Source organism: Phyllobates terribilis, unplaced genomic scaffold (genome assembly GCF_046119375.1).
Source record: "Phyllobates terribilis strain yellow unplaced genomic scaffold, ASM4611937v1 Scaffold_629__1_contigs__length_933511, whole genome shotgun sequence".
Taxonomy (NCBI): domain Eukaryota; kingdom Metazoa; phylum Chordata; class Amphibia; order Anura; family Dendrobatidae; genus Phyllobates; species Phyllobates terribilis.
This window is the reverse complement of record NW_027363389.1, coordinates 406,667-430,540: the sequence shown is the minus strand read 5'-3', so window position 1 is coordinate 430,540 and position 23,874 is coordinate 406,667. Positions and strand designations below refer to the sequence as shown.

General features: G+C 46.9%; 10 non-coding genes and 1 pseudogene across 10 annotated transcripts; all 11 read left to right on the top strand.

The window, feature by feature from the left end:
- Positions 1-624: 624 nt before the first annotated feature.
- Positions 625-815, top strand: LOC141233758 (U2 spliceosomal RNA). Its single transcript, XR_012299789.1, has one exon. It is a non-coding gene; the product is annotated as a U2 spliceosomal RNA (small nuclear RNA).
- A 1,115-nt stretch (positions 816-1,930) lies between these two features.
- Positions 1,931-2,121, top strand: LOC141234143 (U2 spliceosomal RNA). The gene has a single exon (XR_012300132.1). It is a non-coding gene; the product is annotated as a U2 spliceosomal RNA (small nuclear RNA).
- A 1,115-nt stretch (positions 2,122-3,236) lies between these two features.
- Positions 3,237-3,427, top strand: LOC141234044 (U2 spliceosomal RNA). The gene has a single exon (XR_012300066.1). It is a non-coding gene; the product is annotated as a U2 spliceosomal RNA (small nuclear RNA).
- A 1,115-nt stretch (positions 3,428-4,542) lies between these two features.
- Positions 4,543-4,733, top strand: LOC141234142 (U2 spliceosomal RNA). Its single transcript, XR_012300131.1, has one exon. It is a non-coding gene; the product is annotated as a U2 spliceosomal RNA (small nuclear RNA).
- Positions 4,734-10,804: 6,071 nt separating this feature from the next.
- Positions 10,805-11,004, top strand: LOC141234105 (U2 spliceosomal RNA). Its single transcript, XR_012300113.1, has one exon. It is a non-coding gene; the product is annotated as a U2 spliceosomal RNA (small nuclear RNA).
- Positions 11,005-12,119: 1,115 nt separating this feature from the next.
- On the top strand, positions 12,120-12,217 carry LOC141234111 (U2 spliceosomal RNA; annotated as a pseudogene).
- A 5,544-nt stretch (positions 12,218-17,761) lies between these two features.
- On the top strand, positions 17,762-17,956 carry LOC141234066 (U2 spliceosomal RNA). The gene has a single exon (XR_012300086.1). It is a non-coding gene; the product is annotated as a U2 spliceosomal RNA (small nuclear RNA).
- A 1,115-nt stretch (positions 17,957-19,071) lies between these two features.
- Positions 19,072-19,262, top strand: LOC141234141 (U2 spliceosomal RNA). The gene has a single exon (XR_012300130.1). It is a non-coding gene; the product is annotated as a U2 spliceosomal RNA (small nuclear RNA).
- Positions 19,263-20,377: 1,115 nt separating this feature from the next.
- On the top strand, positions 20,378-20,568 carry LOC141234140 (U2 spliceosomal RNA). Its single transcript, XR_012300129.1, has one exon. It is a non-coding gene; the product is annotated as a U2 spliceosomal RNA (small nuclear RNA).
- Positions 20,569-21,683: 1,115 nt separating this feature from the next.
- Positions 21,684-21,874, top strand: LOC141234000 (U2 spliceosomal RNA). The gene has a single exon (XR_012300023.1). It is a non-coding gene; the product is annotated as a U2 spliceosomal RNA (small nuclear RNA).
- Positions 21,875-22,989: 1,115 nt separating this feature from the next.
- Positions 22,990-23,180, top strand: LOC141234139 (U2 spliceosomal RNA). The gene has a single exon (XR_012300128.1). It is a non-coding gene; the product is annotated as a U2 spliceosomal RNA (small nuclear RNA).
- Positions 23,181-23,874: the final 694 nt, after the last annotated feature.

Genomic DNA, 23,874 nt, shown 5'->3' with positions numbered 1-23,874 from the left:
TCTCCTTCTGCTGGAACACTGACTTCTTTCATTTAATGCCTGCAGACTATAAAAGAGAACCCAACCCAAAAAGTTTGGTTGATTAGTCTGTGGCATTCTGTTAAACTGTTGCTTATGGCGGTCTCTGTGAGCTTCTCAGCGACATTCAGCCAGCCAGGTATCCTGCCTGCAGTAGATGGAATGTGGCAATGGAACGCTGGCTGCGCGTGTCATAATAGGCTCTGAGCCTTTATATACCTGTGCACAGCAGCAGCCACCTTCAGTCTGCTGCTGGACAGCCAGCAGCAGCAGCAGCAGCAGGAGAGGTATGTAATCAGGAGCCCTCCTGCTAAGGGTAGACAGCTGCTCGTTCCACCCCACCCCCCGCCTTAATTGGTTCTCCTCCCTTCCAACGGTGTTGAGGCGGGTGGGAACAGCAGGGGGTGAAGGTGCTGTGTTTAAAGAGGTGGAGTTATGCAGATCTAAAACGCGTGGATTGCAGCAGCAGCAAGCCGAAAAGTGCAGGCATGTAAGGGATCTAGAGGTTGACAACATGTCTTCTTAACGGGAGTCCAGGAGCTCATCTCCACAAATGGACTTTTTAGGATCCTTGGGTGGCTCCGTAGTTTGAAACCAATTCTGGTTATCGCTTCTCGGCCTTTTGGCTAAGATCAAGTGTAGTATCTGTTCTTATCAGTTTAATATCTGATACGTCCCCTATCTGGGGACCATATATTAAATGGATTTTTAGAACAGGGAGATGGAAAAAGAGCTTGCTCTGTCCACTCCACGCATTGACCTGGTATTGCAGTATCTCCAGGACCGGTGCACCCCTTCTTTAATGCAGTTTCTAAAATCAGAAAGAATTGAATTCAATGTTTTTTGTTCATTTTGCTTGTTTGTCGGATTTTGGGATGGACTCTTTGGCTCTGCTTTTCTTCTCCTCATTGGATTTTTCATGTTCAAAGTTGCAGAAGCCAGATTACAAGCTCATTTTGGTTCAACTTCAGCAACTGTGCATTGCATTGCCATGTAATGTGATGCAATGCTATCTTTCTAGCTCTCCCTTTTTACTTCCTTTTGGATAAACAGACATATTAGGCAAGCATTTTGGAGCTTTCACCTAAATAACTACAGGTGGTGAGATAAGCTGCACAATATAATTGACCTTTCAGTATATTGTTGCACACACACCATCTATTTAGCAAATGCCCTTGTTATCAACAGCAGCCTTTTAAACTCACCTGAGCTAACAGGTATGTGCGCTGGTTACTCTGCTGCGCTTAAAATTTCTTTTTTGGTTTGCTACAATGCCTTTTCTGAAACGTTGTCTCCTTCTGCTGGAACACTGACTTCTTTCATTTAATGCCTGCAGACTATAAAAGAGAACCCAACCCAAAAAGTTTGGTTGATTAGTCTGTGGCATTCTGTTAAACTGTTGCTTATGGCGGTCTCTGTGAGCTTCTCAGCGACATTCAGCCAGCCAGGTATCCTGCCTGCAGTAGATGGAATGTGGCAATGGAATGCTGGCTGCGCGTGTCATAATAGGCTCTGAGCCTTTATATACCTGTGCACAGCAGCAGCCACCTTCAGTCTGCTGCTGGACAGCCAGCAGCAGCAGCAGCAGGAGAGGTATGTAATCAGGAGCCCTCCTGCTAAGGGTAGACAGCTGCTCGTTCCACCCCACCCCCCGCCTTAATTGGTTCTCCTCCCTTCCAACGGTGTTGAGGCGGGTGGGAACAGCAGGGGGTGAAGGTGCTGTGTTTAAAGAGGTGGAGTTATGCAGATCTAAAACGCGTGGATTGCAGCAGCAGCAAGCCGAAAAGTGCAGGCATGTAAGGGATCTAGAGGTTGACAACATGTCTTCTTAACGGGAGTCCAGGAGCTCATCTCCACAAATGGACTTTTTAGGATCCTTGGGTGGCTCCGTAGTTTGAAACCAATTCTGGTTATCGCTTCTCGGCCTTTTGGCTAAGATCAAGTGTAGTATCTGTTCTTATCAGTTTAATATCTGATACGTCCCCTATCTGGGGACCATATATTAAATGGATTTTTAGAACAGGGAGATGGAAAAAGAGCTTGCTCTGTCCACTCCACGCATTGACCTGGTATTGCAGTATCTCCAGGACCGGTGCACCCCTTCTTTAATGCAGTTTCTAAAATCAGAAAGAATTGAATTCAATGTTTTTTGTTCATTTTGCTTGTTTGTCGGATTTTGGGATGGACTCTTTGGCTCTGCTTTTCTTCTCCTCATTGGATTTTTCATGTTCAAAGTTGCAGAAGCCAGATTACAAGCTCATTTTGGTTCAACTTCAGCAACTGTGCATTGCATTGCCATGTAATGTGATGCAATGCTATCTTTCTAGCTCTCCCTTTTTACTTCCTTTTGGATAAACAGACATATTAGGCAAGCATTTTGGAGCTTTCACCTAAATAACTACAGGTGGTGAGATAAGCTGCACAATATAATTGACCTTTCAGTATATTGTTGCACACACACCATCTATTTAGCAAATGCCCTTGTTATCAACAGCAGCCTTTTAAACTCACCTGAGCTAACAGGTATGTGCGCTGGTTACTCTGCTGCGCTTAAAATTTCTTTTTTGGTTTGCTACAATGCCTTTTCTGAAACGTTGTCTCCTTCTGCTGGAACACTGACTTCTTTCATTTAATGCCTGCAGACTATAAAAGAGAACCCAACCCAAAAAGTTTGGTTGATTAGTCTGTGGCATTCTGTTAAACTGTTGCTTATGGCGGTCTCTGTGAGCTTCTCAGCGACATTCAGCCAGCCAGGTATCCTGCCTGCAGTAGATGGAATGTGGCAATGGAACGCTGGCTGCGCGTGTCATAATAGGCTCTGAGCCTTTATATACCTGTGCACAGCAGCAGCCACCTTCAGTCTGCTGCTGGACAGCCAGCAGCAGCAGCAGCAGGAGAGGTATGTAATCAGGAGCCCTCCTTCTAAGGGTAGACAGCTGCTCGTTCCACCCCACCCCCCGCCTTAATTGGTTCTCCTCCCTTCCAACGGTGTTGAGGCGGGTGGGAACAGCAGGGGGTGAAGGTGCTGTGTTTAAAGAGGTGGAGTTATGCAGATCTAAAACGCGTGGATTGCAGCAGCAGCAAGCCGAAAAGTGCAGGCATGTAAGGGATCTAGAGGTTGACAACATGTCTTCTTAACGGGAGTCCAGGAGCTCATCTCCACAAATGGACTTTTTAGGATCCTTGGGTGGCTCCGTAGTTTGAAACCAATTCTGGTTATCGCTTCTCGGCCTTTTGGCTAAGATCAAGTGTAGTATCTGTTCTTATCAGTTTAATATCTGATACGTCCCCTATCTGGGGACCATATATTAAATGGATTTTTAGAACAGGGAGATGGAAAAAGAGCTTACTCTGTCCACTCCACGCATTGACCTGGTATTGCAGTATCTCCAGGACCGGTGCACCCCTTCTTTAATGCAGTTTCTAAAATCAGAAAGAATTGAATTCAATGTTTTTTGTTCATTTTGCTTGTTTGTCGGATTTTGGGATGGACTCTTTGGCTTTGCTTTTCTTCTCCTCATTGGATTTTTCATGTTCAAAGTTGCAGAAGCCAGATTACAAGCTCATTTTGGTTCAACCTCAGCAACTGTGCATTGCATTGCCATGTAATGTGATGCAATGCTATCTTTCTAGCTCTCCCTTTTTGCTTCCTTTTGGATAAACAGACATATTAGGCAAGCATTTTGGAGCTTTCACCTAAATAACTACAAGTGGTGAGATAAGCTGCACAATATAATTGAACTTTCAGTATATTGTTGCACACACACCATCTATTTAGCAAATGCCCTTGTTATCAACAGCAGCCTTTTAAACTCACCTGAGCTAACAGGTATGTGCGCTGGTTACTCTGCTGCGCTTAAAATTTCTTTTTTGGTTTGCTACAATGCCTTTTCTGAAACGTTGTCTCCTTCTGCTGGAACACTGACTTCTTTCATTTAATGCCTGCAGACTATAAAAGAGAACCCAACCCAAAAAGTTTGGTTGATTAGTCTGTGGCATTCTGTTAAACTGTTGCTTATGGCGGTCTCTGTGAGCTTCTCAGCGACATTCAGCCAGCCAGGTATCCTGCCTGCAGTAGATGGAATGTGGCAATGGAACGCTGGCTGCGCGTGTCATAATAGGCTCTGAGCCTTTATATACCTGTGCACAGCAGCAGCCACCTTCAGTCTGCTGCTGGACAGCCAGCAGCAGCAGCAGCAGGAGAGGTATGTAATCAGGAGCCCTCCTGCTAAGGGTAGACAGCTGCTCGTTCCACCCCACCCCCCGCCTTAATTGGTTCTCCTCCCTTCCAACGGTGTTGAGGCGGGTGGGAACAGCAGGGGGTGAAGGTGCTGTGTTTAAAGAGGTGGAGTTATGCAGATCTAAAACGCGTGGATTGCAGCAGCAGCAAGCCGAAAAGTGCAGGCATGTAAGGGATCTAGAGGTTGACAACATGTCTTCTTAACGGGAGTCCAGGAGCTCATCTCCACAAATGGACTTTTTAGGATCCTTGGGTGGCTCCGTAGTTTGAAACCAATTCTGGTTATCGCTTCTCGGCCTTTTGGCTAAGATCAAGTGTAGTATCTGTTCTTATCAGTTTAATATCTGATACGTCCCCTATCTGGGGACCATATATTAAATGGATTTTTAGAACAGGGAGATGGAAAAAGAGCTTGCTCTGTCCACTCCACGCATTGACCTGGTATTGCAGTATCTCCAGGACCGGTGCACCCCTTCTTTAATGCAGTTTCTAAAATCAGAAAGAATTGAATTCAATGTTTTTTGTTCATTTTGCTTGTTTGTCGGATTTTGGGATGGACTCTTTGGCTCTGCTTTTCTTCTCCTCATTGGATTTTTCATGTTCAAAGTTGCAGAAGCCAGATTACAAGCTCATTTTGGTTCAACTTCAGCAACTGTGCATTGCATTGCCATGTAATGTGATGCAATGCTATCTTTCTAGCTCTCCCTTTTTACTTCCTTTTGGATAAACAGACATATTAGGCAAGCATTTTGGAGCTTTCACCTAAATAACTACAGGTGGTGAGATAAGCTGCACAATATAATTGACCTTTCAGTATATTGTTGCACACACACCATCTATTTAGCAAATGCCCTTGTTATCAACAGCAGCCTTTTAAACTCACCTGAGCTAACAGGTATGTGCGCTGGTTACTCTGCTGCGCTTAAAATTTCTTTTTTGGTTTGCTACAATGCCTTTTCTGAAACGTTGTCTCCTTCTGCTGGAACACTGACTTCTTTCATTTAATGCCTGCAGACTATAAAAGAGAACCCAACCCAAAAAGTTTGGTTGATTAGTCTGTGGCATTCTGTTAAACTGTTGCTTATGGCGGTCTCTGTGAGCTTCTCAGCGACATTCAGCCAGCCAGGTATCCTGCCTGCAGTAGATGGAATGTGGCAATGGAACGCTGGCTGCGCGTGTCATAATAGGCTCTGAGCCTTTATATACCTGTGCACAGCAGCAGCCACCTTCAGTCTGCTGCTGGACAGCCAGCAGCAGCAGCAGCAGGAGAGGTATGTAATCAGGAGCCCTCCTTCTAAGGGTAGACAGCTGCTCGTTCCACCCCACCCCCCGCCTTAATTGGTTCTCCTCCCTTCCAACGGTGTTGAGGCGGGTGGGAACAGCAGGGGGTGAAGGTGCTGTGTTTAAAGAGGTGGAGTTATGCAGATCTAAAACGCGTGGATTGCAGCAGCAGCAAGCCGAAAAGTGCAGGCATGTAAGGGATCTAGAGGTTGACAACATGTCTTCTTAACGGGAGTCCAGGAGCTCATCTCCACAAATGGACTTTTTAGGATCCTTGGGTGGCTCCGTAGTTTGAAACCAATTCTGGTTATCGCTTCTCGGCCTTTTGGCAAGATCAGTGGTGGTTTTCTGCTGCTGGTGTTGTTTGGAGGGCAGTTGTGACTGGGGTTCCCCCTTGTGGGGCCCTAGTGTGCGATTGAGCGGCGATTGTGTTTATCTGCTGTAAAAATGGTGGAGAAAACACGTGGATTAGAGGACTCGGTCCGTCTGAAGGTGGCTGCAGGTCATGAAGGAGAAATCGGTTTGGACCAAGTTTGCGTTGATGTCTTGAAGAACATTAATGGCTTGAAGGTAACGGATGTATTGGCACTTCCGGATTTTCAGAAACAAGGAATTTATGATATCACTTTTGTTTCTTTGAGTATTTGCCAGAGAGTCTACATGGAGTTGGTACGAATGAAGGAAGAAAAGGAATTGAAATGCCTAGAGTTTATTGCACTGGAACCTCTGTTCCAGCAGACATATAAGTATGTGGTTGTGCACATGTATAACCCTAAAGTTCCGGATGAGACTGTTTCCAATTTTTTAGCTCGGTATTGTAGTGAGGTTAAATTTTTGGGAAGAATGAAGAACAAATACAATTATCTAAATGGCAAGAGGAGATATGTTGTAAAACTGAGACCGGATGATAGAGCTATTGGGGGTGCCAAGAGCATTCCTGCACAGTTTTCTATCGGAGGAGAAAGGGGATTTTGTTTTTATAATGGACAGATGGAATATTGTAGGAAGTGTCATGAGTTTGGACATGTTCAGAAAGATTGTCCAGTGCAAGGTGATGTTTGTAGAGGTTGTGGGAAATCTGGGCATGTTGCAAGTGGTTGCCCAATGAATAAGGTGTGTGATTTGTGTGGACATGCAGATCACCTTGCAAGGAAATGTAGATTGTGGGCTCAGATTCCTAGGTCACAGGTGGACGCTGAAGAGAGGCAGAAGAAGACTCGGCAGGAAAGTGGGGAGGAGGGCGAAGGCTCAGACTCAGAGGGGGAAAGCCAAAAACAAGATGGTGGTAGGGGAAGAGACCATGCGGTGCCCAAGATGGAGGAAAAGGGGCGGAGCCAGAAGAAAGTTGGTTTGAGGGAGGGGCTGGAAGTAATAAACAAAGTAGCTGATGTGCATGGCCCGGGTGATGGGATGGATTTGTCTAATATGGCGGAGTCAGTGAATCCTGTTTTGGGAAGAGATGGGGGTGAGGAAATGGAGGTTTTGGAGGAGGAGGATTCTGATTCGGATGGAACTATAACCCCTCAGCAGCGTGATAGGGTTAACAGTGATTGGAGTGAAAATGAGGAGGAAGATGATGGCAAGGAGGAGAGTTATGCCTCCGTGATTAAAAGAAGTAAGGTGGAGGGGTGTTGGTCTGGGGGGCAGGAAGATCCAGTCTCCCTAAGACCAGGTTATTCTAACAGGGACTCGAGTTCTGAGTCGCCTGATATACGTAGAAAAGTGGGTGGCAGGAGTGGGTTTTCTCCTGGTTCATGATGGATCGGGTATGGTGGAGATTTTTTCCTGTTGTTATGATGGCGTTGTGTGTTGCTTCTCTGAATGTACGAGGGATTGGTTCTGCTTGTAGGAGAGCAGGGATACTGGAGTACATTGAGAGTGTGAATGCAGATATTGTCTGTCTGCAGGAATGTGTAATTAAATCTGCCCCGCATGAGAGTGAGTGGAATAAGGGGCAATCTTTTTGGTCCCCATGCTCAGAAAACAGGAATGAAGGGGTGGGCATTTTACTGTGTAATTCCAGTCTAAAGGTTTTAGAGTTTAAAGTAATCATACCTGGGAGATGTTTGTTTTTATTAGTGGATTTTTTAGGTCAGCGGGTACGGGTTTTTAATGTTTATGCCCCTGCTGATAAACAAGCAAGAGTTGGGTTTTTGGAGTCTCTAAAGTTTGTTTTTACCAGGCAGAGACTTCACTATAGTGGCTGGAGATTTTAATTGTGTCAGATCCGCAAAAGATCGTAAGAGCTCTACGGAAGGTAGGACTGATGTTACGTCTAATATTTTAAATCAGATTGTGCAGGATTTACGCTACACGGATGCTGGTCTGATGGTTGGGCCAAGTGATAAGTTCACATACATATCAGACAGTGGACGTAGTGTTTCCCGAATTGACTATGTTTTTATGTCTGAAGGGATTAAGGTGGCCAAGTGCAACCACGTGATGACGACTTTTTCTGACCACAAGATGATAGTGGTAGATCTGTGTATAGCTGAGTCCCTGGCTTTTGGAAAGGGACTCTGGAAGCTGAACGTAAGCCTGCTGGAAGAGGAGAGTGTTAAGGTTGGTTTTAATAAAGTGTTTTTGTCTTGTGTGTCTGAACAGCACCTTTTTAAAGATTTGCTAGAGTGGTGGGACTGGGCTAAGGAGAAATTTGCATGTTATTTTAAAGGGGTGTGTTTTAGGAGAGCGAAAGCCAAAAGGGATCATGATGCTGCTGTTATTTCAAAATTGGAAGTACTCCATAAGTTTAAGAGAGCGGGGATGGAGGTGGATAAAGAGATTGCAGATTTGAAGGACGAACTGAAGAAGATACTTATTGAAAAAGGGAAGACTATTATGTTTAAGGCAAAAATAAAGCACATGGAGGAAAATGAGCAATGTTCGAGATACTTTTTTAAAAAATGTTTTAAACCTAAAGGGGTTTTTAAGTCTGTTTTTTCTCCTGCAGGGGAGGTATCTGGGGATGAGATGATTGGCAGTATTCTTTCCTTTTATGAAACACTCTTCTCTAACGATAGTAGAGCCAGTGATGCGGAAATTAATGATTATTGCAAAGTATTAACTAATAATATTCCTGAGGAGAAAATTGGGTTTTTAAGTGAGGAGGTTGGGAAAGATGAAATTAGACGGGCAGTGGATGGCTTGGCGAAAGGCAAGACGCCAGGCTGTGATGGTCTTCCTGCTGAATTTTATGTTAGAGTTTGGGATATTATAGGTGTGGAGTTTTCCCGGGTGGTGCAATATGGTTTTACTCATGGGATTTTATCGGTTTCTATGCGTAGGGGGATTGTTACGCTGATTCATAAGAAAGGGGACATGAGGGATATTAAAAATTGGAGGCCCATAACATTGTTAAACAGTGATTACAAAATTATTTCTAAAATTGTGGCTGGTAGACTGGCAGATGTGATAGGTGATATGGTGGGGGAGTATCAGGCATGTGCAGTGCCTGGTAGGAAAATTTCAGATAATTTGCTGCTTCTAAGAGACTTAATTTATCAGGCTAATTTGAATAAGAATGCTCTTTTGTTACAGTCGGTGGACCTGGAGAAAGCCTTTGATAAAATATCACATAGATTTTTGTTCTCTGCTTTAAGTCACCTTGGTGTTCCGGATAAATTATTGATGGTCATTAAGAGTTTTTATTGTGGGGTCAGTAGCCAGATTTTAGTTAATGGGCATGTGAGTTCCAGTTTTAATATTTTATCGGGAGTTAGGCAGGGTTGTCCCCTGTCACCAATTCTTTTTATCTGTGTGGTGGAGGCCCTTTTAAAAAGTGTGCAAGTTGACAAGTGTGTGGCTGGTGTTTTTATTCCTGGGGGATCCGGGGGTCCAGTCAAGTCTTTAAGTTATATGGATGATATTGTTTTTACTTGTGGTTCACAGGCGGATCTCAATAGAGTGAATTTGCACGTAAGGATTTTTTGTTGTGTGGCTGGTATGGCGGTGAATTGGGGAAAGTGCCAGCTTTGTAACTTTGGGAGGCAGGTTGAGGTTAACGTGGCAGGAGTGGAGAGTAGGGAGGAAATTGAGGTTCTTGGTGTCATCTTTGAGAAGGAACTGAAAGGGAAAAGCAGCCTGAAGATTCTAGAAGACAAAATGGATCAGAAGTTGAACTTTTGGAAACTAAGGAACCTGTCGCTGAGAGGGAAAGTGCTGGTAATCAAGTCTGTGATTCTCCCGCTTCTGCTGTACACTGCTTTGATTTTCCCACCTGCTGTGCTTTGGACAAAGAGAGTGACAAGGAAACTGTTTGTGTTTTTTTGGGGATCCAAAATGGAGAAACTAAGAAGAGGAATGGTTATGTGTTCTGTGGAAAATGGGGGTTGTGATTTTCCTAACATTGACTTATTTTTAAGAATGCATTATTTTTTGAACATTTATAAATTATCCCAGTGCAATAACAGGACTGCGGACATGTGCAAATATTTAGCAGGACGGCTTTTCCAGAAATGGAGCTGGTGTGAGAAGGATTTAAGAAAACCAGTTTCGTTTGTGATACCGTTTTTTTATGTGGTGCTTAGGTCCTTCTATGATCAAAATGGGATAAGCTCCATGGTTAGACCGGACAAAAAACTGATTGTCTCAGGTATTAAGAAGAAGGAGATGTTATGTGATGTGCCGTTTTGTAATAATGCACAGTCTGGACAGGTGTGGAAGCTTTTTTTCATGCGTGGAATCAGCAACAGACAGAAGGATGTAACCTGGATGGCGTTGCATGGATGCTTGCCAACAAGGGCTTTTTTGAATGACCGGGGGATAAAGGTTCAAGAACTATGTCCTAGGGAAGGTTGCAATAAGGTGGAAACAATACAGCATATTTTTTGGGACTGTTTTTTTGCTAAAAAAGTTTTTACCTTGTTGTCACGTATGTTTGTTGCTTTAGTTGGTTTTCATTGTTTCGATTTTGAAAGGATTTTAATAGGTCAAGATTTTAAGTACTCGCAAAGGAAGCGGGCAAGCTGGATTATTTTTGTCATATATAAAGAGGTTTTATGGGACGTTCGGAATTTGGTGATTTTTAAAAAGATTGTTTTTTCCCCCATGGAATGCAGAAAGATTTTTCTTGCTAGACTGTTTTATGCCTATTTATTGGATAAAAAGAAGTATGGTGAGACAGCAGCAGAAGCACTCTGGAACTTTTCACATTGGACTTCTTACAGTAAGTAACAGTTAATTGCAGGGTTGTGATTTTTGGGATTTTGTTTTTGTTTTTCCGAATGATGATTTGAGAACCCGTTATGTGAATATGCGCTATGATGCATAAATTAATGTGGGTCTTAATCTGAGGAAAAAAAAAAAAAAAAAAATCTGTTCTTATCAGTTTAATATCTGATACGTCCCCTATCTGGGGACCATATATTAAATGGATTTTTAGAACAGGGAGATGGAAAAAGAGCTTGCTCTGTCCACTCCACGCATTGACCTGGTATTGCAGTATCTCCAGGACCGGTGCACCCCTTCTTTAATGCAGTTTCTAAAATCAGAAAGAATTGAATTCAATGTTTTTTGTTCATTTTGCTTGTTTGTCGGATTTTGGGATGGACTCTTTGGCTCTGCTTTTCTTCTCCTCATTGGATTTTTCATGTTCAAAGTTGCAGAAGCCAGATTACAAGCTCATTTTGGTTCAACTTCAGCAACTGTGCATTGCATTGCCATGTAATGTGATGCAATGCTATCTTTCTAGCTCTCCCTTTTTACTTCCTTTTGGATAAACAGACATATTAGGCAAGCATTTTGGAGCTTTCACCTAAATAACTACAGGTGGTGAGATAAGCTGCACAATATAATTGACCTTTCAGTATATTGTTGCACACACACCATCTATTTAGCAAATGCCCTTGTTATCAACAGCAGCCTTTTAAACTCACCTGAGCTAACAGGTATGTGCGCTGGTTACTCTGCTGCGCTTAAAATTTCTTTTTTGGTTTGCTACAATGCCTTTTCTGAAACGTTGTCTCCTTCTGCTGGAACACTGACTTCTTTCATTTAATGCCTGCAGACTATAAAAGAGAACCCAACCCAAAAAGTTTGGTTGATTAGTCTGTGGCATTCTGTTAAACTGTTGCTTATGGCGGTCTCTGTGAGCTTCTCAGCGACATTCAGCCAGCCAGGTATCCTGCCTGCAGTAGATGGAATGTGGCAATGGAACGCTGGCTGCGCGTGTCATAATAGGCTCTGAGCCTTTATATACCTGTGCACAGCAGCAGCCACCTTCAGTCTGCTGCTGGACAGCCAGCAGCAGCAGCAGCAGGAGAGGTATGTAATCAGGAGCCCTCCTGCTAAGGGTAGACAGCTGCTCGTTCCACCCCACCCCCCGCCTTAATTGGTTCTCCTCCCTTCCAACGGTGTTGAGGCGGGTGGGAACAGCAGGGGGTGAAGGTGCTGTGTTTAAAGAGGTGGAGTTATGCAGATCTAAAACGCGTGGATTGCAGCAGCAGCAAGCCGAAAAGTGCAGGCATGTAAGGGATCTAGAGGTTGACAACATGTCTTCTTAACGGGAGTCCAGGAGCTCATCTCCACAAATGGACTTTTTAGGATCCTTGGGTGGCTCCGTAGTTTGAAACCAATTCTGGTTATCGCTTCTCGGCCTTTTGGCTAAGATCAAGTGTAGTATCTGTTCTTTTAAGAACACAAGAGCTACGATCTACACTTGACGAGAGCGATCGAACTCAGAAGGAGAAGAGCTTCGGAGCCCAGCTGACATCGGAGAAGGAAGGCGGATATCGGTGGGAGGAAGAAGCTCTAAAGAATCCAGAAGAAGACGAAGACTCGGAGAAGAATTGGGCTGTCCTGTGGAATCTTCGAGGAAGAAAATCATCGAGACAAAGACCTTTCGGGGAATTTGTCCAGAACACGACGGGAGAAGAATCTGCATAGCTCCACCCATTCCGGGAAGAGTTCCAGATCCAGCTCCAAGAAGTAACTGCAGGAGGAAAGCCATGGCAAGCGCTGCGAGGAAGGCCGAAAAGAAGAGCCTGGAGCCGGGGACAGCCAGGAGGGCCCAGCCAGGAGCCGATTCTGACCCCAAGGACTCTGCCTCCACGAATGGCCAGCAGAAGGGACCCCAGAAGCCCCGCCACGAAGCTCCAGCCCTGGAGCCATGGATGCGGCAGACGGTGGCCCTGAAGCTGAAGGAAGTGGATGGGAGGGTGCCGCACATGTCCTCGGACGTGTTCTGCCAGAAGATGCTGCTGGATCGAGGCTTCTCCAGGTCGGACACCCTCAGCATCCAGACCTTCTTGACGGGGATCTTCTTCGTCACCTTCGCCACTGTGAACACCTGCAGGAGGTTCTGGGAAATGGTAAGCGCAAAAGGACCGGATAATTCTTTCTCTGCCTTTACAGGTAGCTGCCCTATCCAGAGGAACGAAAGGAGGATCACGGTCTCCATGCGCAACCCGCACACCCCAGGCCAAGACATCTGTACCTTCCTGAGACGCTTCTGTTTGGTTGTGAAGGAACCCTCTCACATCCTGAATGGACTCGGCTTCTGGACAGGTAAGTGGTCGGTGACCGTTAGACTTCACAGGGACCTGGCGTACTCAGACGGACTTCGGCACCTGCCCCCGACATTCTCCCTGGGCAACTCCTACGGCCTCATCTATTACCCGGACATGCCGCGGAACTGCAGGAGATGCGGCAAGAACGGCCACGAGATGAAGAACTGCAAGGAGGATGCCTGCAGGATTTGTCGAGTGACGGGACACAGCTCGAAGGACTGCCCGAAGAAGACGTCCTGCAACCTGTGTGGGCTGGCGGCTCATCTGTACAAGGATTGCCCCAAGCGTGAGAGATCCTGGGCATCGGTGGTTGCGACGACCCCAGCTCCGGAGGACAAGGCCCCGACGACCAGGCCTGTGAAGGTCAAGGACGCGACGACCAAGGCCCCAGCGGCCAAGGCCGAGACGACCAAGGCCAAAGCGGTCAAGGAGTCGGTGGCCAAAGCCCCAGCGACGGTCCCAGCAGCTCCGAAGCAGAAGAAAAAGTCAAAGGAGGGTAAGAGTTCTGTCACCCCTCTCTCGATCCCTCCCCCTGCCACCCCCGTCCAATCCCCCCCCACCCCGGCCACCCCTGCTGAGGATTCCACTTCCTCTTCCTCCTTCCCCTACTCCTCAGCAGGTGTCCTTTCCCCTGCCCCGGCAGCCACTCTCCCTCCCCAGACCATGGTAGCGGTGGAATTAACCTTTCCTCCACCTGCCGCTATCTATTCCGAGGAGGATTTTCCCCTTCTTGTCTCCCCAGTTCCAACTCGGGGAAAGAGGAAGGTGGAGGACAGCCCTGCTAAGGAATCCTCCAAAAAGAAGATTCTGGATTTCGTAGGCGAAAAGGAGGATACCCTCCCTGAGCCAGAAGAGATGGAGCACATGGTTGAGACCCTGGTGGCCGAGCCAGAAGAGGAGGAACTGGTGGTCGCCGAGATCGAGGCCGCGCTGCTTGACCAGATGGAGGAAGAGGGCCTGCTGGTGATCCCGTCACCAGCAGTCAACACCGACGAGGGACCACCCGACCGGAGTGGTAACTAAGGTGTATTGCCTGCGCTAACTTTTTCTTTTTTCCCTACATGATGGCTAATATTAACTTATTTTCCATTAATGTCAGGAGCATCAAGGACAAGTTCAGACGTCAGACTATTTATGCCTTCCTTACTTCCCAGTTGTGTGATGTTTATATGTTGCAGGAATGTTCCCTTCCCTCCTCTAGGTCCTTCAAACATCTGGCCAGGGAGTGGTCCCACGGTCCATCCTACTGGTCCGGTGGGGGTGACTGCAAGTCTGCGGGGGTCGCAATTCTGATCAGGGGGGGCGCATTCACGCTTGAGTCCGTCCAGGAGCTCATCTGCGGCAGGGCTCTTGTTGTAGATGGCAACTGGGCGGGAGAACCTGTCAGGTTCATCAACGTGTATGCGTCCCCACTGAAGAATGAGCGCTTGGAGCTTTTCCAGACCCTGCGGCTTCAGCTTGCCACCACCAGGACCTTAGTGATGGCCGGGGATTTCAACTGCTCCATCGAGGAGGATGGTCGTAGTTCTGGCACATCTGCCAAGTTGGACATCACGTCCAAGCTGCTCATCGAGATGGTAACCGAGGCCTCTCTTCAGGATGTGGTGGGCTCCATGGGGAGAGGCTCCACAAACTATTCGTGGAGCCGACCCGATGGCTCACTCCGCTCCAGGATTGACTTTGTGTTCACCTCTCGGGCAGTCAGGCAGAGTAGGCACTCGATGGTCCCCTGCTTCTTCTCCGACCACAGAGCCATTCACTTACAAGGTGTCCTCGGCGACGGTTTTCCGTCCGGCCCCGGCTCCTGGAAGCTGAATTGTGCTCTGCTGGCTCAGGATGAAGTCGTGGAGGAGCTGAGAGCAGCCTACGCAATGTGGCAGTCCTACAAGGGTAGCTTCCAAACAGTCTCTGATTGGTGGGAATATGTTAAACTTGAGTTTCGCTGTTTCTTTCAGGCCAAGGGTCGACAACAGGCGTGTGAGAAGAGGAGGGACTTCAGAGGGCTGCAGCGCGAGCTGCGGTCGCTGCAGGACCTTCTTCACTGCGGCTGGGACGTGAGGGAGGAGCTGGAGGAGACCAAGAAGAGCCTGAAAAGGCACTTTGAGGAGGAGTCCAAGCGAATCGTCTTCCGTTCCAAAGTGGAGAATCTGGAGAAGGGTGAGAAATGTAACTCATTCTTTTTCAGGAAACTTCATGCCGGTCACACGCCCCTGAACGAGCTGCGAGACGAGAGCGGAAACATGCGACGTGGGAAGGAGGACGTGATGAAGGTCGTCAGCGACTTCTACAGCGAACTCTACTCCCACAAGACTACCGACCCCGACGCTGCTGATAAGTTCCTGTCAGGTATCACTAACCATCTTGATCCTGCAGGCACGGCAGCCTTGGACAAACCTCTGATGGTGGGCGAATTGCTCTCTGCCGCTAAATCCTTTAGGACCGGCAGGACCCCGGGCAGTGATGGTCTTCCAGCGGAGCTCTATGTAGCGCTGGGAGACCTCATCTGTCCGGACCTGTTGGACCTGTACGAGGAGATGGTGGTGGAGGGTAGAATGCCTCCATCTTTGAGGGAAGGAATGGTCACGATCCTGTACAAGCGGAAGGGAGAGAGGTGCGACCTGAGGAATTGGCGTCCCATCACTCTGCTCAACGTGGACTACAAGATCCTGGCCAAGACGATGGCGACACGACTTAAGACGGTCATCGGATGGATCATCCACCCGGACCAGACCTGCGGCATCCCTGGACGTCGCATCGCAGACAGCCTCGCTCTCGTGCGGGACACGGACGAGTACATCAAGGTCCGCCGCGCACACGCGGCCCTGGTCTCCTTGGATCAGGAGAAGGCCTTCGACCGGGTTTCCCACGAGTTCATTGGCCGAGCTCTGCACCGGTTAGGTTTGGGTAACATGTTTTGTTCGTATGTCCGTCTGATGTATTTTGATATCCACAGCTCGGTGTTGGTGAACGGCGGGAAGACTGACCCCTTCCCTGTCCTCTCTGGGGTCAGACAAGGCTGCCCTCTATCACCTCTTCTTTTTGTTTGTGTTATAGAACTCTTCGCAGAGGCTATCCGGCAGAATGGAGAGATCAGAGGGATCACCGCACCGGGTCCGGGACGACACGAGGTCAAGTGCTCGCTCTACATGGACGACGTCACCGTCTTCTGCGCTGATCGTGGTTCAGTCGACGCCCTCGTCCAGACGTGTGAGAGGTTCGGCCGGGCTTCAGGGGCCAAAGTCAACTGCAGGAAGTCGGAAGCCATGCTCTTCGGGGATTGGCAGCCGGCCTCCTCCGCCCCCTTCCCCTTCAACATTCAACCGGATTTCCTCAAGGTGCTGGGAGTCTGGTTCGGGAAGGAAGGAGCGGCCCTCAAGTCCTGGCAAGAACGCTTGGCCAAGGTGAAGCAACGGATCGGACTCTGGAGCCTCAGACACCTCACTTGTGAGGGTAAGGCACTCGTCCTGCGTAATGAGGTCCTGCCCGTCTTGCAGTACACGGCGCAGGCCTGGCCCCCACACGTCACTGTGTGCAGGGCCATTACCAGGACAGTGTTTCACTTTGTCTGGGGATCCAAGATGGACAGAGTCAGGCGGGCCGTCATGTACAAGGAGCCTCGCAAGGGTGGGAAGGGCGTTCCAGATATCCCCACCCTCCTGCGATCCTCTTTTGTGTGTGATTGTGTCCGCCGGACTTTGCAAGTCAAGAATGGCTCCGCGGGCAGGTCCATGTCTCGCTTCTTCCTGCTTCCTCTTTGGAGGCGACTCGGCTGGGACAAGTGGGACAGCTCCTTCCCCTACAACTGGACGACGCCATGGTTCTACGGAGACGTCGTTCGATTTGTGGGGGAACATCAACTGGAGGGACTCAAGCCCGACTTGTGGAAGCCCAAAACTATCCACAAGCTCATCAGAGCCAAGGATGACGTGGAGAACATCACAGGACTTCACCAGGACACGCTGGAGACTGTGTGGACAAATGTGTCGTCTGACAGGCTGACCAACGGGCACAAGGACTTGTCGTGGATGGCGATTCAGGGCGGACTGCCCGTCCGGTCATTCATGCATGCCCGGAACCTGTGCAAGACCCGGTACTGCCCAAGGTGCCCCTTCGTGGAGGAAACATCTTTGCACACTTTTTGGGACTGCGGATTTGCACAGCGCCTGTTGACTGCCCTTGAGGACGACCTGAGGAACTCTGTCCCCAGGGCGAGCCTATCGCACCATTCTGTGTTTTACGGACTCTTCCCTGGGGTTCATACCGTCGGAGCCATCCAGGAGGCTTGGCGCCTTATGAACTGCTTCAAGGATGCCGTTTGGGTCGCCAGGAACCGGCTCATCTTGAGGAGGGAGAGGATGTCCATCCAGGACTGCCGCAGGCTGATCCACAGCCTGCTCAGAGACTATTCCATCGTGGACAGTCCGGAGGACGAGGATGAGGACTAAACCCCTCCTCCCCCTCTCCCCTTATGTGTCTTGTCTTTCAATAAAGCTTCGGGCCTGTGATTTTCCCCTCCCCATCCCCTTTTTCCCAATCCCCATCCCTTATCACGGTTCGTCGTACTGTATTGATTGACATGCTTTTTCTTTCAGATTGAGTGTTTTGTGTAGCATAGGGGTGTGATGTGTCTAGTTAGTGCGTCGTATCCTCATGCTATGTAAATATGATGTAGAATTCTGTGTGTACTGGGCTGCGGCACTGTACACTGTCTGTTAACTTATTTTTTGTGCTAATAAAAGATATATTCAATCAAAAAAAATCTGTTCTTATCAGTTTAATATCTGATACGTCCCCTATCTGGGGACCATATATTAAATGGATTTTTAGAACAGGGAGATGGAAAAAGAGCTTGCTCTGTCCACTCCACGCATTGACCTGGTATTGCAGTATCTCCAGGACCGGTGCACCCCTTCTTTAATGCAGTTTCTAAAATCAGAAAGAATTGAATTCAATGTTTTTTGTTCATTTTGCTTGTTTGTCGGATTTTGGGATGGACTCTTTGGCTCTGCTTTTCTTCTCCTCATTGGATTTTTCATGTTCAAAGTTGCAGAAGCCAGATTACAAGCTCATTTTGGTTCAACTTCAGCAACTGTGCATTGCATTGCCATGTAATGTGATGCAATGCTATCTTTCTAGCTCTCCCTTTTTACTTCCTTTTGGATAAACAGACATATTAGGCAAGCATTTTGGAGCTTTCACCTAAATAACTACAGGTGGTGAGATAAGCTGCACAATATAATTGACCTTTCAGTATATTGTTGCACACACACCATCTATTTAGCAAATGCCCTTGTTATCAACAGCAGCCTTTTAAACTCACCTGAGCTAACAGGTATGTGCGCTGGTTACTCTGCTGCGCTTAAAATTTCTTTTTTGGTTTGCTACAATGCCTTTTCTGAAACGTTGTCTCCTTCTGCTGGAACACTGACTTCTTTCATTTAATGCCTGCAGACTATAAAAGAGAACCCAACCCAAAAAGTTTGGTTGATTAGTCTGTGGCATTCTGTTAAACTGTTGCTTATGGCGGTCTCTGTGAGCTTCTCAGCGACATTCAGCCAGCCAGGTATCCTGCCTGCAGTAGATGGAATGTGGCAATGGAACGCTGGCTGCGCGTGTCATAATAGGCTCTGAGCCTTTATATACCTGTGCACAGCAACAGCCACCTTCAGTCTGCTGCTGGATAGCCAGCAGCAGCAGCAGCAGGAGAGGTATGTAATCAGGAGCCCTCCTGCTAAGGGTAGACAGCTGCTCGTTCCACCCCACCCCCCGCCTTAATTGGTTCTCCTCCCTTCCAACGGTGTTGAGGCGGGTGGGAACAGCAGGGGGTGAAGGTGCTGTGTTTAAAGAGGTGGAGTTATGCAGATCTAAAACGCGTGGATTGCAGCAGCAGCAAGCCGAAAAGTGCAGGCATGTAAGGGATCTAGAGGTTGACAACATGTCTTCTTAACGGGAGTCCAGGAGCTCATCTCCACAAATGGACTTTTTAGGATCCTTGGGTGGCTCCGTAGTTTGAAACCAATTCTGGTTATCGCTTCTCGGCCTTTTGGCTAAGATCAAGTGTAGTATCTGTTCTTATCAGTTTAATATCTGATACGTCCCCTATCTGGGGACCATATATTAAATGGATTTTTAGAACAGGGAGATGGAAAAAGAGCTTGCTCTGTCCACTCCACGCATTGACCTGGTATTGCAGTATCTCCAGGACCGGTGCACCCCTTCTTTAATGCAGTTTCTAAAATCAGAAAGAATTGAATTCAATGTTTTTTGTTCATTTTGCTTGTTTGTCGGATTTTGGGATGGACTCTTTGGCTCTGCTTTTCTTCTCCTCATTGGATTTTTCATGTTCAAAGTTGCAGAAGCCAGATTACAAGCTCATTTTGGTTCAACTTCAGCAACTGTGCATTGCATTGCCATGTAATGTGATGCAATGCTATCTTTCTAGCTCTCCCTTTTTACTTCCTTTTGGATAAACAGACATATTAGGCAAGCATTTTGGAGCTTTCACCTAAATAACTACAGGTGGTGAGATAAGCTGCACAATACAATTGACCTTTCAGTATATTGTTGCACACACACCATCTATTTAGCAAATGCCCTTGTTATCAACAGCAGCCTTTTAAACTCACCTGAGCTAACAGGTATGTGCGCTGGTTACTCTGCTGCGCTTAAAATTTCTTTTTTGGTTTGCTACAATGCCTTTTCTGAAACGTTGTCTCCTTCTGCTGGAACACTGACTTCTTTCATTTAATGCCTGCAGACTATAAAAGAGAACCCAACCCAAAAAATTTGGTTGATTAGTCTGTGGCATTCTGTTAAACTGTTGCTTATGGCGGTCTCTGTGAGCTTCTCAGCGACATTCAGCCAGCCAGGTATCCTGCCTGCAGTAGATGGAATGTGGCAATGGAACGCTGGCTGCGCGTGTCATAATAGGCTCTGAGCCTTTATATACCTGTGCACAGCAGCAGCCACCTTCAGTCTGCTGCTGGACAGCCAGCAGCAGCAGCGGCAGGAGAGGTATGTAATCAGGAGCCCTCCTGCTAAGGGTAGACAGCTGCTCGTTCCACCCCACCCCCCACCTTAATTGGTTCTCCTCCCTTCCAACGGTGTTGAGGCGGGTGGGAACAGCAGGGGGTGAAGGTGCTGTGTTTAAAGAGGTGGAGTTATGCAGATCTAAAACGCGTGGATTGCAGCAGCAGCAAGCCGAAAAGTGCAGGCATGTAAGGGATCTAGAGGTTGACAACATGTCTTCTTAACGGGAGTCCAGGAGCTCATCTCCACAAATGGACTTTTTAGGATCCTTGGGTGGCTCCGTAGTTTGAAACCAATTCTGGTTATCGCTTCTCGGCCTTTTGGCTAAGATCAAGTGTAGTATCTGTTCTTATCAGTTTAATATCTGATACGTCCCCTATCTGGGGACCATATATTAAATGGATTTTTAGAACAGGGAGATGGAAAAAGAGCTTGCTCTGTCCACTCCACGCATTGACCTGGTATTGCAGTATCTCCAGGACCGGTGCACCCCTTCTTTAATGCAGTTTCTAAAATCAGAAAGAATTGAATTCAATGTTTTTTGTTCATTTTGCTTGTTTGTCGGATTTTGGGATGGACTCTTTGGCTCTGCTTTTCTTCTCCTCATTGGATTTTTCATGTTCAAAGTTGCAGAAGCCAGATTACAAGCTCATTTTGGTTCAACTTCAGCAACTGTGCATTGCATTGCCATGTAATGTGATGCAATGCTATCTTTCTAGCTCTCCCTTTTTACTTCCTTTTGGATAAACAGACATATTAGGCAAGCATTTTGGAGCTTTCACCTAAATAACTACAGGTGGTGAGATAAGCTGCACAATATAATTGACCTTTCAGTATATTGTTGCACACACACCATCTATTTAGCAAATGCCCTTGTTATCAACAGCAGCCTTTTAAACTCACCTGAGCTAACAGGTATGTGCGCTGGTTACTCTGCTGCGCTTAAAATTTCTTTTTTGGTTTGCTACAATGCCTTTTCTGAAACGTTGTCTCCTTCTGCTGGAACACTGACTTCTTTCATTTAATGCCTGCAGACTATAAAAGAGAACCCAACCCAAAAAGTTTGGTTGATTAGTCTGTGGCATTCTGTTAAACTGTTGCTTATGGCGGTCTCTGTGAGCTTCTCAGCGACATTCAGCCAGCCAGGTATCCTGCCTGCAGTAGATGGAGTGTGGCAATGGAACGCTGGCTGCGCGTGTCATAATAGGCTCTGAGCCTTTATATACCTGTGCACAGCAGCAGCCACCTTCAGTCTGCTGCTGGACAGCCAGCAGCAGCAGCAGCAGGAGAGGTATGTAATCAGGAGCCCTCCTGCTAAGGGTAGACAGCTGCTCGTTCCACCCCACCCCCCGCCTTAATTGGTTCTCCTCCCTTCCAACGGTGTTGAGGCGGGTGGGAACAGCAGGGGGTGAAGGTGCTGTGTTTAAAGAGGTGGAGTTATGCAGATCTAAAACGCGTGGATTGCAGCAGCAGCAAGCCGAAAAGTGCAGGCATGTAAGGGATCTAGAGGTTGACAACATGTCTTCTTAACGGGAGTCCAGGAGCTCATCTCCACAAAAGGACTTTTTAGGATCCTTGGGTGGCTCCGTAGTTTGAAACCAATTCTGTTTACCGCTTCTCGGCCTTTTGGCTAAGATCAAGTGTAGTATCTGTTCTTATCAGTTTAATATCTGATACGTCCCCTATCTGGGGACCATATATTAAATGGATTTTTAGAACAGGGAGATGGAAAAAGAGCTTGCTCTGTCCACTCCACGCATTGACCTGGTATTGCAGTATCTCCAGGACCGGTGCACCCCTTCTTTAATGCAGTTTCTAAAATCAGAAAGAATTGAATTCAATGTTTTTTGTTCATTTTGCTTGTTTGTCGGATTTTGGGATGGACTCTTTGGCTCTGCTTTTCTTCTCCTCATTGGATTTTTCATGTTCAAAGTTGCAGAAGCCAGATTACAAGCTCATTTTGGTTCAACTTCAGCAACTGTGCATTGCATTGCCATGTAATGTGATGCAATGCTATCTTTCTAGCTCTCCCTTTTTACTTCCTTTTGGATAAACAGACATATTAGGCAAGCATTTTGGAGCTTTCACCTAAATAACTACAGGTGGTGAGATAAGCTGCACAATATAATTGACCTTTCAGTATATTGTTGCACACACACCATCTATTTAGCAAATGCCCTTGTTATCAACAGCAGCCTTTTAAACTCACCAGAGCTAACAGGTATGTGCGCTGGTTACTCTGCTGCGCTTAAAATTTCTTTTTTGGTTTGCTACAATGCCTTTTCTGAAACGTTGTCTCCTTCTGCTGGAACACTGACTTCTTTCATTTAATGCCTGCAGACTATAAAAGAGAACCCAACCCAAAAAGTTTGGTTGATTAGTCTGTGGCATTCTGTTAAACTGTTGCTTATGGCGGTCTCTGTGAGCTTCTCAGCGACATTCAGCCAGCCAGGTATCCTGCCTGCAGTAGATGGAATGTGGCAATGGAACGCTGGCTGCGCGTGTCATAATAGGCTCTGAGCCTTTATATACCTGTGCACAGCAGCAGCCACCTTCAGTCTGCTGCTGGACAGCCAGCAGCAGCAGCAGCAGGAGAGGTATGTAATCAGGAGCCCTCCTGCTAAGGGTAGACAGCTGCTCGTTCCACCCCACCCCCCGCCTTAATTGGTTCTCCTCCCTTCCAACGGTGTTGAGGCGGGTGGGAACAGCAGGGGGTGAAGGTGCTGTGTTTAAAGAGGTGGAGTTATGCAGATCTAAAACGCGTGGATTGCAGCAGCAGCAAGCCGAAAAGTGCAGGCATGTAAGGGATCTAGAGGTTGACAACATGTCTTCTTAACGGGAGTCCAGGAGCTCATCTCCACAAATGGACTTTTTAGGATCCTTGGGTGGCTCCGTAGTTTGAAACCAATTCTGGTTATCGCTTCTCGGCCTTTTGGCTAAGATCAAGTGTAGTATCTGTTCTTATCAGTTTAATATCTGATACGTCCCCTATCTGGGGACCATATATTAAATGGATTTTTAGAACAGGGAGATGGAAAAAGAGCTTGCTCTGTCCACTCCACGCATTGACCTGGTATTGCAGTATCTCCAGGACCGGTGCACCCCTTCTTTAATGCAGTTTCTAAAATCAGAAAGAATTGAATTCAATGTTTTTTGTTCATTTTGCTTGTTTGTCGGATTTTGGGATGGACTCTTTGGCTCTGCTCTTCTTCTCCTCATTGGATTTTTCATGTTCAAAGTTGCAGAAGCCAGATTACAAGCTCATTTTGGTTCAACTTCAGCAACTGTGCATTGCATTGCCATGTAATGTGATGCAATGCTATCTTTCTAGCTCTCCCTTTTTACTTCCTTTTGGATAAACAGACATATTAGGCAAGCATTTTGGAGCTTTCACCTAAATAACTACAGGTGGTGAGATAAGCTGCACAATATAATTGACCTTTCAGTATATTGTTGCACACACACCATCTATTTAGCAAATGCCCTTGTTATCAACAGCAGCCTTTTAAACTCACCTGAGCTAACAGGTATGTGCGCTGGTTACTCTGCTGCGCTTAAAATTTATTTTTTGGTTTGCTACAATGCCTTTTCTGAAACGTTGTCTCCTTCTGCTGGAACACTGACTTCTTTCATTTAATGCCTGCAGACTATAAAAGAGAACCCAACCCAAAAAGTTTGGTTGATTAGTCTGTGGCATTCTGTTAAACTGTTGCTTATGGCGGTCTCTGTGAGCTTCTCAGCGACATTCAGCCAGCCAGGTATCCTGCCTGCAGTAGATGGAATGTGGCAATGGAACGCTGG